Below are 17653 nucleotides of genomic sequence, written 5' to 3' on the forward strand. Positions count from 1 at the left end.
CACTTTATTCTTCTAAAGTTTTCCTCAAGTTCCATGAGGTTTTAAGAGCAGCTGAATTTGTTCAGACACTCCTATTTCCTGCATAAAAGGCTTTTCATGCTACTATATTGTTTTTTTCTTAAATACTTCTTAAATAGAGCCTTTAAACTTAAGCAAACCTTAAAGACAATGTGGTCTCTTCATTTTAGCAGTCCTTAGAGAGGTTGTTCTCATCTTTGAGATTCATGAAACAGTTATTTTAGCATTGCTAGATAAGCAATTAATTCCCCAATTAATATAAATATTTTATATGCAACTGAGTTCTTATTTGAATAAGCAATTATGTTAAGATCCTTTGATTCCAAATTAATACAAAAACCATCCTGGCATAGGGAAATTATTCCCTAAGTTTCTGTTTAGATATAAGCTATCTGTATGTGCAGAAGAGGAACACATATTCACTTTATAGAATTTAGAGTAATTCGAGTGGTTCAAGAAATCCGTGTACAGGTTTTCAGTGGAGCTGTCTCTCCCATTCCCTTGAAGGCTCTGGAAAACCTCCACTTTGAAATCACCTGCTAGAGTGAGGAGAGCAAGAGTCCATCACCATGGGAAGACACTCTCGAGCATGCTGCTTTTAAACAATCAAAAACCATAATAAAATTTATCCATATGGCATCTTTTAAGATAATTTGGATGAGAGAATCCACAGGTGAACTGAAGGCACCAGGTACACATTTGCAGTCTAGAGACAGGGTTCCTTGGCTGTTTTGCATCATTTATAAGGAAGAAATTGTGAAGATCTTGCCTCTTTTTGGATAAAGCAAGCACAGAGAAGCATGTGATCTGCTGATCTCAAAGCAGCAAGTATATGCTAACAATGGTACTTATCAGCAAACTTGCTAAAAACTACAATAATCCATGTTGTGGTTTCACTAACTACCTCCTGTGTGATCCCACTGTGGTCCATTCTGGCCCAGCCAGGCTGAGCTTTCCATCTCCAGCCCATCAGCATGGCAGTCTCAGAAGTGAGGACAGGGATCCTAGTGACACAAGACCATGCTCCAGACTTCCACAGAAAAATACCCCTTGCCCGGGTAGGCACTACCATCTCTTCTAAATTCAGGGAGCACCTTTGCCAAGAGCTCAGGCTCAGCCTGCTCTCCCCACGCTGGGTAAGAACCAACCTCTGCACAGGCTGACTCAGCCTAACCCCCAAAATGCATCCCCACCACCCCCTTTCCTGTGGCTTGTGGAGGGTCAAAGCTCCCAACACAGCTGGGAAACCTGCCAAGAAACCTTCTGGGGCCTCTTTATAACTCTGTATTGAATTTACTGTTATCTCAAGCATTGAGCTGCCGATGCTAAAACACTCCTGCAGCTGCCACATGCAGGTGACTTCAGACAGGGATGAAATGCAGTACAAGTGCTTTGGCTTTTGATGGCTTTATACACAACAGGACCAGGACACCTCCTTTTTCAGCAGCGCTTTCCCTCTGGCCCTTGGGAACTGCCCATGGCTTTGCCTGCAATTGATATCTACTTTCCATTGACATTTTTTGAAGGGAAAGAAAACCCCACAACCCAGAACTGTTGATTCATGAAACAGTTACTTAAAACTTAAGTTACAGAAACTTAAAACCTCATGGAACTTGAGGAAAACTTTAGAAGAATAAAGTGCATTAGGAACGTTTGAGTCCTAATTGCAGAGGTTCTCCAGGGACATCTTGCAACACAAATCATAACTTCCATGTTCACGTTGCAGGTGTGCAAGCGGCATATTCGCAGGCTGATAACGTTACAGAGGCTGTGACACTAAAGCAGTTACCATGGATGTCAGTTCTCTCCCATTTGCTGCGTGGGAAGGAGCTCAGGGAGTTATGGTGTCAGGGTAACACACCTGGGAATGCACAGCCAGTCCTGGCACAGCGGCTACCGAAGACTTTGCCACATTCCTGCACATGGCCCAAGTGAATCAAAGGGAAGGAAGCAAACTGCAGTTCAATGCTTTATGCAGGTGACACTGCACGCTGGGTTCCTACTAGACACTGCCTTTGTGCCCTGCTCCAGACGGGCGCTTCACCAAACCCAAGCAGGCTTCCAGCAGTAACATCTGACTGCGCCTCGGCCCCTTCCAGCTATCGCAAAGCAGCCGATACCATTCCCGAGCAGCGACCAAGCCCACGCAGAGCTCACTCCCCACCCTGCACCCAGGAACACATCGATCTTCATCTCCCATTGATTTTCCTAAACGGTACTGGCTGATGGAAAATTACACATCTCTTTAAACAGGGCAGTTGTAAAAATCTCATTCTCTATTGACTACTCTTCAGTCTGATCATTCGTTTCTCACTTTTATAAGATGCTGATACACCTACAGCCAAGTCACCTGGGTGACAACTAAAGCAGCACATCAGGAATTTCCACCAAATTAAGAGCTAACCAGCCCCAACCAGGTGACGGAGACACACAGACTACAGCAGGGAAGGATATTGGCTTTTAGACCTACAGACCATGTATCTATAGTAGTAAACTCATCTGACCAGCAATAGTGACCAGTGGAAAAAAGGGGCTGAGGGGTCTCCTGAAGCAGCCTGTGTCAGAGCAATGCAGGGTGTGCACCAGCCCAGCTCTGCCCACAGCCACATACAATGTCCCTTTGGTTTTATTCCATTAAACCCCTTTTCTCTCATTGACCCTAAACTCACACTTAAATGAAGTTTAATCAAGTCTAAGAAACCAAAATTAAAACCCCCCGGCAATGCAAGAATTTTAAGTGAGAAAACAAAAAAGGAAAAAATAGAATAACTGGTTTCAAATAGTATCCTGTATAACAATTATGATTGAGGAAGAGGAAAGAAACATGATTTCAGCAGCTTCCTCCGCAGATCAGAGGATGCTTCTTAACTTGCTGCAAATAATTTTTAAAACATGCAAAGTACTATGACATACAGAAGACCTGGACTCCAACTTTCATACCCAGCTGTCCCAACTGGATGTTTTCCTCTGCAAATAATGCTTTTTATGCTATCTAAAACAAAACCTTGAAGAGAATAAAGTTCTCTCAATTTTAGTCTTTGCTTATACATCCAACTTTTTAAAAAGCACATCCCGTTTCACTTAAATTGGGATTGTACACACCTCCTCTCAGTCAAGAGAGCTGCATAACTTGCCAGTGAGCTCTTTTAGAGACCCAGATGGCTGAAACTGGGTAACAGATTTTGTTAGACATTGGGTCAAGAAAAGCAGAGAGAATAATCTAAATAAGCATCACTGTTGTGCTGTAACTGCTCAGCAAATAAATCACAGTTCATCGTTTCTGCTTTCTGAATCATAAGTAGAGATTTACAAGCTACAAAGTCTGAGAAACTATTATTGTTTTCAATCTTTAAACCACAAGAAAAGGTCACAAAGGTAATTGCTGCAAGAAAAGATCACAGGTCAAAAGAAATACTTTTTTTGCTTGAAATAATAAGGAAAAAGTTGGCAATGGAAGGAATGAAAGAGTATACATTTAATTTAATCTCAAATTCACACAAAATATTTCTTATATATATATATGAAAAGTCCAGTTGTGAAAACCACCTTCCAACCTTTACAGGTCTCATTCAATTGTGTAGGGGCTGATGCTGTTTGGGGGTGGAGAGGGGGACATCAGCAAGGTTTCCTGTGGTGTGAAAACCAATACTGTCAGAGATGCACAGACAGAGATTGGTCTCATTTTCTTCAGAATCTTTAGGTGTCATCGTACATACCTGGTGGCAGCCACACACACAAGTGTGAGGATTTCAAACTTAAAAATAGCTAATATTAAACAGCTTTTGACTAAATAGAAAGTACTTAAGGGAACCCTGGATATACTGACAAGCCAAAGCCCATGGTTACAGCTAATGAGAACTTTTGAGAAACAAACGCTCAGATTCTGGGTACTGACTAAAATAAGACATTATTTTTAATGTCAATGGTTTTCATTTTCACTTATGCTTTTTATGAGATGTAATTTGGTTTCATGACAATCTAATATTTTCCTCAGCAAGCTGGAGAATAAAGAAAATTAATAGTGGCTGATATTAAACAAAAATCCTATCAAGAGTAGATTACATTCATTTTTGCAAACCTTATTTTGCTACTGGGTTACATTTCCAAGTAGTAACACGATAAGGAAATACCTAGATAATCTCATAGCAGCTCCATTTCCCATGAAAGGTCAGGCCAAACAATCTTTAGCAGTCCCTTCCAATCTGGGCTATTTTACAATTTTTAACTTTCAAACCCGCTGTGAGACCGGAGCCAGAGAAGAAGTCACATTTGCCATTTAGAACAAGAAGTTTGGTCAGTTTGCCCTTGTGCATTTTCCCCAACACCACAGACAATAATCACCATTCAGATGTCACCTAAGTATAACCAAACAGCCACATGGAAGAACCAAGGAAAGCATGCTCACCTTTATTTTTTGAGAAATACTAACATTTTGAATCCATAAAAGCAAAACTTGAATCTTATTGACAAAGTTTACAGTTCACTGTAATTTGTTTGAAGTGGTTTTGATGTTGACCACAAGCCATCACACAAAAGGCACCGGGCTGAGCACAACTTGAGGAAGGCATTAACAACACTGCAGTCAGACCTAGTCATAGCCAGTTACAGCAATACAGTTTGGCACCCAACTGTGAGCCAGTTATCCAGGTTCCTTCTGATTTTTAGAGACAGCCAGGCACCTGAAGGGTAGGAAGAAGGGGGAATGGATATGTTCAATTTTCTTTCTTCCCTGGGCTGGCACCATGTAGGTGGCTGATGAGGATCCAGCTCAGAGCCCACCAGTCAACTGCAACCTCCTCACTTCCACCTCTCAGGGTGATGGGATGTGGTCAGAGCACTCCACAACCCTCAGAGAAGCAGGAGACACAAGAACATGCCCATGATGAAAGGGGCCAGCAAACAGGTTGGTCTGCTCTGCATAATGGCTGGTAAAGCCCCACCCCAGTACAGCCCAGCTGTGTCTATTTAGAAACACCACATTGTCTGTAAGGCCACCAAGAACCAGGCATCTCAACCCCCACCTGCAAGAGCAGGATTTTACATAGGAGTTCCCAACTGCTCAGGTTACAGAACTGCTCTCTGTTGTGCTGCTGGATCCACCAAGGGGGGTTTGTGGGTCTTCTATAGCAACTTACTCCCCAAAGGAAAAGCAAAAAACTGCTGTCTTCATTTAAGTCAAAGTGCACCTCACCTGCTGCAACCCGATTTGTGGTAAAAACAGACTCTCTTAAGTTACATTTATAAGTACCAAAATTTCTATTTCACTCCAAACTCAAGTGCACAAACAGTTGGCCAGCTCATTGTCTTCACCAGAGCCCCACCAAAGAGCAGACCCCTCAACAGCCAGATGACAGTGCCAGTCCTTTGAAACACTCACTGTCATGTCTTTTAGTAGCCTGGAAAAAGAAGCCTTCCCCCATCTTAACATTGTATTTTCCTACTGAATTATTAAATGAAAACACATTTTCACTCTACTGAAGTTATTATTAGAAGGAGACTTATCTCATGAAGTGAGCAGCCAGTCCCAGAGCTGCTGTATGCTACAGGCTCATCTGATTAACATTTTGAGATCCTATATTAAAAAAAGAAAACACCAAGTATAATGTTCCTAGGTGCCTCTCTTTAATTCCAGAGAAAGAGAGCTGTAATACCCAAGTGACATTTAATCTGGCACTAAAAACATCAACACGAAATACCCACAGCAGCAAAAAGTGAGTTCTAGATGAAGCTCAGCCTCCCCTCATTAAATCTGACCATTCATTCTTGTCTAGCACATAAACACATGGGGAAAACTGAAATAACAGAGAAAAAGCAGTAGAAACCTCAACCAGAAGGAAAATAAATAGATAAATAAATGCACAAAGAACAACACAGCACTTACCAGCTCTAGCAGACAAAAGCTGCAGGACAGGTCTGACCTCAGAACACCCACAATTCTCCTACCACTCTGCTTCACAGCACCCCCTCAGCCCCACACCCTGATTATATGGTTTCCTTGATGAAAACTGAAAACACCTGGTTTTAATTTTCATGCAGAGTTTCGATGCAATCACAGGGCAATGCCCTAGATCTTGCTGCAGCTGGGCAGCCTCAGCCAAGCACCCTTAGCGACTGCTGTGCTCCCACTGGGTGTCCTGGTGGGTGCTATAAGGTGCTCAGCACCCTGCTGACACTTAGGACCTGGCACAGCATGTCTAGCACATCCAGTCTGCTGGTAAACAGCTCAAAATGTTTTATTGGTCTTGAATATGCCCACTTTCAGTGTGGTTTTTCTCTACATGTGCTCTTGGTACACATTTCCCTTTTTAGGGTGAAAATCCCTGTTAGGCACCAGAACTCCCAGCAAGAGGCGTGACCGGATTTACACTCAGAGAGAAAAATCGCCAATAAAAACAGGCTACAGCAATTTAGCAGTTGGGGAAATAAAGCTACAAGGAAGATAATCCACACTCATAGTGCCTCCTGTTTGTCAGGAGGGGGTGGAATAAGACTCCAGCATGTATCCTGGCTAGTGGTGAGAAGCCACTGATCTCTTTGGGGAAAGGCTGAGAAAACAATCCGTGATTGCGCTTGCTCTCACGTGCCACGTGCAGGTACACAGTTGCCATCCCACCTCACTGCAGCATCACACCCCAGGAGCCACATTCTTATTTTTAAGAATAAAAAGCCCACCGCTATGAGAAAAGTTTAGCACTCCTTAGCCATCTCCCAAACCACAGCTAAACCTCTGCTTCTGTTCCTTAAATGTCTCAATTTGCATAAAATTGTCTGCAAACAATTAAAGTCAATTAAGATAATTTATCAGTTGAAAGCAAAGCATTTTATCAGCAGGTATCAGCCTGTAAAGCAAACAAAGCATTAGTTGTAGGAAAATGGTTGGGGCCTTATTAGCCTGTTAGACATGAAGTGACAAAAAATAATTTCTTTATGATACTTTCTGTTTGGTCTGGGTGCCATGTTTTCAAAGTAATTAACTGCAATTAGTTAATCATCCTCTATAGTGACTTCATTTGTGACTCTACACTGTAGTATTGACTCATTTACACTTTGGCAGCCTTCCTGCATATAAACTGTGATAAAAAATTTTTGATAACAGCCCAAAGTTCTTCTCTGTGAGCAGAGACGGGATGTTGGAAAGAGCTTTGGTTGCATATACAGTGGTACCCATTCTGCCCCAAAAGATGGAAAAAAAAAAAAGCAAAATATTTTGATTCATACAAGGAGCTGGGCTGTGCTATGTTCCGCCATCCTTGGGATGTTCCTCTTCCACTCTGCAGCCCCATCTGTGTGTCAAAATATTGCCTCTTCTTTTGGTCCGCCGCTTCGGATGGGTTTCTATTACATCCTGACATACGGAGTCTTTGCGACGTTGCCAAGAGCTCCACGTGCAAAATGTGTTCCCTGTGTCTGAAGGGCCTGTAAAAATAATGCGCTTTTATGAAAAAATAGCCTCATCATCAATCCCAGTTCCACTTGTAGAGATCGACACCGTGCGTCAGCAAACACAGTACAGTCACCCATTTCTCTGGACTGAACAGTGAGAACTTGTTTAATCAAATTATCATCATCATAATAACAGATACCATATTGAACTGTGCATTTGTGAGATTAGTTACATATTAGCATTCACAAAGGCATTAACCCGTCAGGGTAAACCAACTTAATGCTGCACAAAAACTGCTAAAAGGCAACCAGGAACAGCAATTTTGAAAATTAATTTAAAACAATTCCTGGAAGTGCCATGGGAAAAGGCAAATCATTAAACGGCCACATTAATATTCACAGCAGCTGTGATGCAATCAGGCGCTGCACGTCCATGTTCAAAACAGCCACATAATGGACTTCCCTGGAGGGGTCTCCTGGGCCAGGTTCAGTGGATGGGAATAGATCATCCCCCGAAAAATGCCCGTTCCTCCCCTCCAGCTCTGCCTGGTGAGACCCTATTAATTTTTCTTCCTTTGCCTTTTTTCCTCGCTCTGCTTCTAACCCCGCACTGCAGCAGCCCTCCGCAAGGGCCACAGAAGCAAAGACCTGACCCCAACGCTGCCCACCCTGCCTGCACCTCTCCCCCACTGGGTCCTGCCCATCCATGCCAAAACGCAGGAGGACGCTTACACGGAGCCCAGGGGTGGCACAGGGCTGTCTCTCGTGTCCCAGCCGTCCTCCTCGGATGTTCTGCCTGTTCAGAGCAGGGACCGATGGCATTTAACAGGAGAAAGATATGCCAGAGAGATATGTGACTGAGAGACTTCTCAAGCAGCAGGTGAGGGCAGGCAGCAAGCCAAAATACGGTCGGGCTGGTGTGAGTCATGTTGCAGCAATGACACGGTGTGTCCCTCAGTCTTCCTGGTGGAATTGAACTGTCCCCACGGAGCAGCTGGGGGAAAAACAAAAGAAGAAGGATGAGCCGGTCAGAAATACATCCTGGCCCTGAGAACAACGTGCGCTGAATTTATACCACTCCTTCCACATCCGCAGCTCCTCCTGGATGTCTTACTCCTGCTTTTATTGCTCAGGGGGGAAAGAAATGTTCTGAGAGAATGAAGCAATGCTGAGACTTCACTTCTGACCTTGCCAGAAGGGGTTAAATGGACAAGACTTCCAGTTGCTGGAGCAGCAGGTATTTCAGTGCAGGGACGGTCCCTGGTTCTACTGGTTGGGTACCAGCCATCTCCTCACACCTGCACTCCTGGCAGCTTTGTCATCTGCTGTGCAGATCACAACCTGCTCCACGAGCTCTCAGCACCTCCCTGTGATAAGGGGACAGGGACAGGCACAGGGACAAGCATGGGGACAAGGCAGTGGCTCTCCTGGGCACAGGCAACTCCTCCAGTGCCACGCGTGTCCTCTGGAGCTGCCCCCCCACCCCAGCACTGACCTGCTCCACGGCCGTTTCTGCTCTCTGAGCATCCTCCCAGCCAGGATCACCCCCAAGCTGTCCATGGGAGGGGTTCGCTGCTCCCCAGGGGGGTCACAGCCTCTGAATTCTAAAAACCCAGAGTGACAACAGCCAGCAAGGTTTTTCTCTCCAAGCAGCACTGCCAGCATAGCTCACCTTGGCGCTGCAGGATTCAACAATTCCTCCTGACCTGTTCACACAACAAAAAAGTGCTTGATTATCTCTTCTTCAGATATGTTGAGTTAGTTTTGGAAAAAGCACTGGGCAGGTTCATGCATAAAAATGTGTATATTTTTTACTGCTCCCACCTTCTTTTACCCTACATTCATGTGGAGCTGTACTCATAAAGACAATAAAACAAGGAGACCGTGGGGTACCCATGGATTTATGCAGGGCAAGGGTGAACACGGGCTTCAACAGGCACAGTGTGTGCATGAAGGGCAGGGCAGGGCAGATGCTGCTCCGAAACCACGCAGGACTCTCAAGGACACCTGTGTCCCACCACCAAAATCCCGTGGGGAGCTCTAACCCTTTCACACCCCACACACACCAAGTGGGGCTGCCACGGTCCAGTCAGCACCACCATCATCTGCAGGGTGTTAATTAGTGCATGAATTATGGGGTTTGGTTTTTTTGATTATTTATTTTTCCAAAGACAAAACAACAGGAAAATTTCAGGCCGCAGAGCTGCATATTCAGGCCATTCTCTTTCAGCTGAACACAAATCAACAACATTTGCAAAATAATATTAAACTGAAGGGAAGCTACGACTGACCCTCTCCTTGGGCCCAGGCATCTAAAGAAGGAATGGTTTAATTAAGCATTGCCCTGATGAGGGAGGGCCACTGCATTGCCATGGCAACTGGACTCGGCACTCCACCTGGACCAGCCCTGGGAAGCTCCACACACCGAGCTGCGGATTAGAGCTGGGCGACATCAGAAAGGGCTTTCCAGGCAGCAAAGCAAGGTCCTGGTGGCAATTCACGGGTACGGATAAAGAGATATTAATATATGCCACTGAAATACCTTCAGCTACTCAAAGTGTGGCATTACGGTGCAGAGACACAGATTTGTTTGCAGCTCTGATCTGTTTTTTGCAATATTATCTTGGGAAAACACTCAAATTTCCACAATCCAATAATTATGCATGACTCGGTCTGTCAGTGTTCACCTAGAGACAAGCAGACCCATTTCTGGGAGCAATTCTCTGTGGGTTTCCAGTGGTGCTGAGGCTGCACAGCACCAGGCAAAGCTCAGAGGGGTCGGTGCTTCTCCAGCCCCGGCAGACACGAGCCCAGGCCGGGCTGCTCGGATGAACAGCAAAGGGCTTTCCACTGCCTTCAGAGGAGTCAGGAGATCCTCAGGTTTGTGAGTGGCTTTTGGCAAAGATGAAAAAAATCTTTAGATTGCAAATGGGTAAAAATATTTTTTTACTCTTCCTTCCAAAAAGCTCTTCCTCACACTGTTTCAGTTTCCCGGCTTATCTGTATTTCCTGGTTAAGAGCAGTTTAACTTAGCTTCAGGTCTTTGCTATGGCTTATGGTTTCCCATGCAGCTGTTTTGAATTGTAATTGTGAAATGCACACACCACCCCCATTTCCCATTTAATTTAAAAGCAGACAACATTAAAGTCACAGATTTTATTTTTAAAGACAGCTTGCAGTTCAATCTATTGAGAAACACAGTTGTTTTGTTTACTTTTTAACTGGGGTCACCACCTTCTCTGCTGTTGTTTCAAGGTTGACAGTGATTTAAACTTGGTATATTTTTACAACCTGCACCTAATCCAGGGTATAAATCATTCTGAAGGACATTTATTTCTGCTTGTCATTTCACAGGAAGATGCTATTAAAGCTGTGCTCAGTACAATGTGCAATTCAAAAATTTGTTGCTGATGACTTCAACACGCATTACATTTTCATTAGCTACAGAGAGAGGCAGCGGCAGGGAGGAACCAGCCGATTCATCTGAGTAAATGATAATTGCTTTCCCCTCATTTAAGAGCATGTCACTGGTTTTTCTTCATTAATAAAAGGACATCTGCATTTTAACCACACCCCATTTTTTAATAGAGACCAAGTAGATTGGGATCACTGGACACATGTGTAGGAAATGCAGAGGCATTGCTCTGCTTTCCACAATTACCTTCATTCTCTCCCCATGATCTCAGAGATCATTCCAGAGATGTGTGAGCCTGGTTTTCAAAAGCAATGACTGCTTTGGGCTCAGCACCAACACAGCATCTGCCTGCATTTCAGGTGTGCACGCTGACACACGGCTCTCCCATGGCCCTGCAGGAGGTGGAACTGCCTTCCTGCCTCCTCCTGGCCTGCAGGATTTCTGATTTGGAGATGATCTCACAAGGCAACAGGGACAGAGGTTTGTGCCAGACCTCATCACCTCCTGTCCGTGGCAAGTGCAAAGAGCACAAGTGTGCCTTACAGACACACACGGCACAAAGCATTGCTGGCGGATGCGTGGCCCCGTGTAGTAACTTGGCCGTGTTTCACCTCAAAACAGAATATCCCCAAACACTGAGTCGTCTGTCTGTTTTTAAATGCGTCCTGAGAAACCCTGGGGCTGCTCTTCTTCTCCAGAGACTATTCCACCAGGGACCCTTCCCTTGAGACAGCAGCAAAGCAGCAGCACTCTGGGATGTGTGCGGACCCCCAAAGCTGGGCTCTCCTTTAGAAGAGGCTTCTTATGGTTTCCCATCACATGCCAACGTGGGTCTCTGACCCACTGCGGGTGGCTCTCCGTGCTGCAGTCCCCATGGGGCAGCAGGCATCGCCGTGACTCACAGGTGTTGGTGAGGGACTGAGACCCACCACCTTCACCAGTTCTGCTTCTAAGCACAGCCACGGGCAGGAGACACAGTGGTGGGAGCCAGCACCACTCAAAACCCACCCAAGTCGCTGGCTTTTAGGGAGTGCACAGAGAGACAGAAAGCATTGCTTCCTGCAAGGAACAGAAACGTGTGGCTGCGTGAGATTATAGTTGCAATATTTTCCTACCTGGTTAATTAAAGAGCCTGTTACGGCACGTGCTGTGAGGCGCTGAGCAGGGAGGATGAGCGGTGCAGAGCACAGCAGCATGTGCAACGGGAGGCACAAGCACATGGTTGATGTCACTCACAACAGGTCGCCTTCTGCTGCTTTTGGCCCAGCAGCGCCCCCAATGATCACGGTGGCCCGGGGACTGTCCCACAGTACTTGGGTTAAAACCCATCTGGGTCCCATCCCCCCCAGAGGGCTGGACTGGTCCCAGAAGGAAACTTCTGGTGGAGGTGGGCCTGGGGGCTCAGGGGCTCACAGCCACAGGCGGGCAAAAAGGGAGGGTGGGAAAAGAGCATGAAAAAATACCCCAAAGAAGAGTGAAAAGTTTGTTTTGCACATCACCTCCGTGACACACCAACCACCAACATAAACGTGCCTGCTGTTGCTGTCCTCCTCTTGGCAGCCTCCAAGGCAAAGGCTGGTTCAGAGAAAATAAAAACCAGCCTCCAGCTCAGTTCAGCCTTTTTTGGAGGTTCCCACCTGCTGCCTTTTCTCATTCTGAGCAGCAAAGGCTGGCTCACCAGCTGCAGCCACGAACCATGGGGCAAGCCAGCACAATGGCCGCAGACAAGACTGAGAAAGAGAGGGCTTTGCATCTCCACAGCCCAGCACATGCCTTGTTCTCCTTGCCTTTAGACACCGGCAGGCACAACAGACTTGAGTGGATTTTAATAAACGTACCTTAAGACCCTTTGTTGCACAAACAACTGCGTTAACAGGACAGGTAGCTGACCAGCAGGTTTTAAACCCCATTTATATTTCACTGGAGGATGCTGCAGCACTGTGCTGGCAGGGGCTCTGGCCCGTGGGCAGGGGGTGAGGCTGGCACCACATTGCCTCGTCTCAAACAGGATTTGTAATCCCACCCCAGAGATTTGGAGCAAATTGATGGGATGTGAATCTTCCAATCCTTGAGACATCTTGGGAATGAACAGTCAGGCCATGGCAGATTGGAAAGAGTATTGCCACCAGCACATCACTGTCACACAGGGAGCATGAATTTAACCTGGCTGCCACCAGGATATCACCTTTTATATCTTAGTAGAGCTTTGCCATGGAGGCGCACTCCAGGGAATAATAACAATAATAATAATTAATAATAATAATAGTAATAGCATTAAAGAAAGCAAAAGCCAATAATTTTAGCTAATTAGAAGGCTGCTGTTGAATTTGCCAGATGTACTGCAGCCCTCACTTTGCAGACCCATCATATACAGGCCAAGTCTTAATGTGACGCCTGACAGATGCCTCTTGACATGCCTGAATCGATGAAATTAAATGCCAGTGGAAGGATTTCCTATATTATTTTTAAAAGTACAAAGCACGAGTTCCTTGTACAAATCCCATTAATAACCACTTTGAAACTATAGCCTGCAAAGCCCATTAAATCCAGAAAGATATATTTAAGGCAAAAACTAAAACTATTTGAACTTTGCAGTGTCTGAGAGGCCATTTTAATTGAACAGCAAACAGAGCATTTCTAATCCAGCCCAGATGAGAAAAGAGAGAGCAAAAAGGACACACATTTAAAAGCGAAGGAAAACAAATAGCAGGAAGGCGCACAGCATGATGGACCCAAGAGAGCGGTGCCGCAGAAGGATTTGCAGAGATGGAGACTCCAGTGCAAGACCAGCGTCACATCACTGCCACTTCAGTGGACTTCAGAGGCTGCTTTGAAATGGTTATCCCAACTTTTTAAGGTCTCAGTGGGCTCGTGGCCTGGATAGCAGCCTTGCGATTGCAGACAGGGGCAGTGCACGCGCACACAGTCCCCACTAACTGCTCAAAACCCAGCCTGGCCACCAAAAAGCCCCAACCAAACCCTGATCCGTGGCAACAGCAGGTGACCTGCACCACAACCCACCCCAGCACAGCTGATGTCCCCAGGCACTGTGGCCATGGTGGAGCACCATTAGGTTGCCCAGAGAGGCTGTAGATGCCTCACCCTTAGAAATATTCAAGGCCAAGTTGGACAGGGCTCTGAGCAACCCGATCTAGTTGAAGATGTCCCAGCTCATTGCAGGGGGTAGGACTAGTTGGCCTTTAAAGGTCCCTGCCAACCCAAACCCTTCTGTGACTCTGTGATTCTGTGATCACCTCCTGACCCAGAGCCTCCCTGGGGTGCAGCTCTGCTCCCCTGCAGCTTGGGGGTGACACTGAGCTTGCACATGGCTCTGGGAACCAAAGGGCCCCTCTAACACTTGCCTGGAGGCAAGACCAGAGCACGCCCACCCTGCAGCCCTCCAGACCCTGTGCAAAGCTTGCTGCAGAGGCGGCCTTGTGCATGATGCATCTCCATGCGGAAAGGTAAGAATATTCAAGCAGTGTCTTCATTTTTGCAGATCTTTTGTATACGTTAGTGCTTCTCACCACCGCTGTTTGCTCTCCCTGCACTTGGCACAGCTTGGAGACGGGTCTGAAGCCTGCTCTTCCCAGAGCTGGAAGAATGGGGCTGCCTCCTACACACAGCAAACCTCGGTGTTCTGGGGAACCGCAATGTTCCCTTTCACAGAAAAGCCACCACAGGTTAAATGGCCAGGCCTCCAGACTGGGCACATTGCAAGGATCCATTTCAGTAAAATCCCTGCTCACTTCTCAGCTGTCTTCCATGACCAAAGAGATTTTCAGCTTTCTTTTTCATAGCAAAATGTTTGTCCTTATTGGCTGTGGGAGCTTTTGTATTTTGAGAGATCACTAAAAATCCAGAATCAGCTATGCCCAAACCACAGCCGTTCTTCCTTTGTTGTTTTTCTCCTGCCCATTTCAAACAATGTAATTGATTGTAAAAATAATTATTCTTTTCCTGCTTGCGATTCTGCAAATACTGAGTGGTGCCACTTAATAAATTATGGCAGGTTAAAACCTGAATGAGAAGAGAAACAGAGCATGGTAACTGTTCCCTCTGCAAAGGAAGAGTGCGTACATTCAGGCAGGGCTGCAGAGCACAGACAAATAACAATACTTTGACTCTGATGTGTATCTGTTACACACTGGCTCAGAATTGTGATGTTTTATAAGCAGAATGCATTAGCTCCTCGGCACTAATGCTATAATGAATACATCCTTGCTGATAATGCATATATGAATCCAGGAGTTGCCTCTTCAGATAGGTAGTGTCATCAAAAAAGCACTTCATGGAAAATTCCTAATCTCCTTGATTGTAACATGCCGCTGAGTAAAGGAAGCCAGAAGAGAGCTTGTGCCTCTGCTCTTGGCTGAACCACAGTCTCTCCAGGAGGCACATGTCCTAGATGGGGTGAAAAACTGAGACGGGGTGGGAGAAAGTCCTGGCTGCATGCAGATGAGTCTAAAATGAAGGAGATCAGTCTTCCCCATTTCAGTTATTCACACCAGCATCCCAAAACATTTTGGGATCACGGACACGCTCACAGCACGACTTCTTTCTTGCCGTGCCCCAGTCACTGCACCCTGGAAAGGCTGAGCCATGAAATAACGCTGTTGCTTACATGAAACTTGGGGTGCCTAGACACACACCGAGAGCAGGGCTCCCACAAAACACTGCTTTGGATAGTTTCCTTCATAAAACACCAGTGATGGTTCCGTGACCCACAGCCAGTGCCCTCGCTGGCACCACACCTCACACGATGAAAGCCCGAGGGCACAGGAGGTGGGGAGGTGTGGGTGGAGGCTGGGGGCTTCCCAGGGGATCCCCAGCAAGACCTCCAGCGTGTAGCCAGGAGCAACTCATCCCCCACACTCTGGGAAACAAAACCCAATTAGGGCCATTTACTAAAGTTTTCTAGAAGTGGATGGATATGTCTGACCCCTGGCAGCCCCCTTTCCAAAGCCGTGTCTGCTGCCTGCAGGCACTCCATTGCAAAGGAGCTATGCCAGTGCCACCTGTGTCCCCCGGTGCCAGGGGTTTGGGACCTCCGTGACCAGGGCAAGGCACCAATCGTCACCGTCCCCTCCGGCTGCTGCTGGGCTCCTCCAGCAAACAGAGAGCTGGGACTTCTCTAAATGCAGTGTCAGGAGTAACAGCCTCTTCTTCCAGGAAACACTTATCTGCTAGAATAGCAAGATAAAAACAAATGAATAGACAAAGCAATGTTTAACCACTAATTAAGGAATGGGTTTATGCTATCGGCCGGGTGATTCAGCGGGAAGATGGATAACATGCTTCCACAACCGCGCTGTGCAAATTTAGCATCTTCCTGGCCTGCACTCAGAACTGTAATAGCAAAACTTGATTTCTCTTCTTTCGAGTGATATGGCTGAGCTGAATATTTTTATGTTATTTATTATATTTTCCAAGTGAGAGGGAAAACTATTCTCAAACTCTCCCCACTCAATGGCAGGAGTTTAGGCACACGAGGTTTTGCAATGTTATAAGATCCTTTGTGGAAGCAGCGCTATGTTTTGCACACACCACAGTTCCTCAGGAGCAGCCTTGAGAGACTGCCTGCACTGCAAGCCCACTTTTAAAAAGCTGCCTTTGATATGAAATTGCTGGGCTCAACAGAAATCCCCCTGCACTGCAAATTTCTGCTTTCACTGGAAAAGCGTGGCTCTGAAATGCAAACTCAGAGGTCCTGTGAGAGTAGATCCAAAAAGCCCACCCCGTGTCTAGCCTTGGCGTTAGCAGCTTCACTTCCGAGCACAAGCTGCGCCATTATGATTTGCAGTGAAAAAAATAACTTTGCCATTCAGCAGCTCGATGGCGCGTGCTTGGGTTCGTGCATTACCATAGCCCGGCATCGCTGATGAGTTCTTTATGCATTCCATTTACAAAACATAATTATTTCAAGAGCTGATAGTGAAGCTATCCATCAAACCATTAATGCTGCTCTGCTCCCTAAAGAATGCTTGAAATCCACATGCTCTGCTCCTTATGTAATTTTAAGTAAGGACTATACTGAACATTCACAGTATTAAATGTGCTGTGGAGACAGCTATGGTAAATGATCCTCTGGATAGTCCTGGAAGTACTTGCTAGTTATTCCCTATCGCAAACTTTTCCTGAAACTCTGAAGACTTTGGGGAAAATCATTAAAAAACACATTTGGTTCACCGTTGTCAAAGTGGATGTATTTCCAATTCCCCAAACAAGAAAAAGCCTCTTGAGTCTACTGAATAATGACAGATGACGTGCTCTACACAGTATTTATAATTAAGTGCAAATGTCAGTGCCTAAGAGAAAATAAAAATGGACAAATGAGATGAGAATTTCTTAGTGTGTGACTGCCATTGCGTTGCTGTGCCAGAGAGTGCGTTAGCTGTAAAGATTTGGGGTTAGAGAAAGACACAGATCTTCCGCTAATGCTCTGGAAAGTCATTTTAGGTGCAAAGTGGAAATAAAATAAGAAACACAGCTTAAATTATTTATGAAAATAATTAGCACGTGTTTTACGTATATGAAAGAGAGAAGAGGAATGTAACTTTTATAATCATTTTTTCAATGGTACTAATTACTTTGGTGCAATCAAATATACACCAGAAATGCTGCATAATGGCATACTTGGATTAAATATCATTAAAGCTGAAATAAAGCCTTTATAAGATGCACAAACAAGCTGATAACCAGCTGCCCTGTCCCACTCGCAGCAGGAGCAAATGGCACTAAGACTGACATGGGAGGGGAGCGCGTGGTCCAGGGCTGGGAGCGATTTAGCATCACGTCTTGACAGCTGGACAGCAGACTTGAGACACGGCAGAAGAG

The sequence above is a fragment of the Strix uralensis genome, chromosome 4, assembly GCF_047716275.1.
Source record: "Strix uralensis isolate ZFMK-TIS-50842 chromosome 4, bStrUra1, whole genome shotgun sequence".
NCBI classification, from domain to species: domain Eukaryota; kingdom Metazoa; phylum Chordata; class Aves; order Strigiformes; family Strigidae; genus Strix; species Strix uralensis.